Genomic DNA, 966 nt, shown 5'->3' with positions numbered 1-966 from the left:
TGAAAGGACCTTGAAGCGAAAGCTAAGAGAAGCTAAAGCACAACTCTCTGTAGAGGACCTAACAGAATTCTTCAAAGAAGAACCCATGGCAGCCGAAAACAACAACAATGCCAACAATGCAAGGAAGGTGCTGGGTGACTTTACTGCACCTACTCCCTACTTCTATGGGAGAAGCATCTCTATCCCTGCCATTGGAGCAAACAACTTTGAGCTTAAGCCTCAATTAGTTTCTCTAATGCAACAGAATTGCAAGTTCCATGGACTTCCATTGGAAGATCCTCATCAGTTCTTAGCTGAATTTTTGCAAATCTGTAACACTGTCAAGACTAATGGGGTTGACCCTGAGGTCTACAGACTTATGCTATTCTCTTTTGCTGTAAGAGACAGAGCTAGGATATGGTTAGGCTCACAACCTAAAGAAAGCCTGAACTCTTGGGAAAAGCTAGTCAATGCCTTCTTGGCAAAGTTCTTTCCACCTCAAAAATTGAGTAAGCTTAGAGTGGAAGTCCAAACCTTCAGACAGAAGGAAGGAGAATCCCTCTGTGAAGCTTGGGAAAGATACAAACAATTAATCAGAAAGTGTCCCTCTGACATGCTTTCTAAATGGAGCATCATAGGTATTTTCTATGATGGTCTCTCTGAACTATCCAAGATGTCTTTGGATAGCTCTGCTGGAGGATCTCTTCATCTGAAGAAGATGCCTACAGAAGCTCAAGAACTAATTGAATTGGTTGCAAATAACCAATTCATGTACACTTCTGAAAGGAATCCTGTGAACAATGGGGCTAATCAGAAGAAAGGAGTTCTTGAGATTGACACTCTGAATGCCATATTGGCTCAGAACAAAATATTGACTCAGCAAGTCAATTTGATTTCTCAAAGTTTGTCTGAAATGCAAAATGCACCAGGCAGTACTAAGGAAGCTTCATCTGAAAAAGAAGCTTATGATCCTGAGAACCCTTCAAT

The sequence above is a fragment of the Arachis duranensis genome, chromosome 2 (assembly GCF_000817695.3).
Source record: "Arachis duranensis cultivar V14167 chromosome 2, aradu.V14167.gnm2.J7QH, whole genome shotgun sequence".
Lineage (NCBI taxonomy): Eukaryota > Viridiplantae > Streptophyta > Magnoliopsida > Fabales > Fabaceae > Arachis > Arachis duranensis.
The sequence above is the reverse complement of the archived record's forward strand: the minus strand, read 5'-3'. Positions refer to the sequence as shown.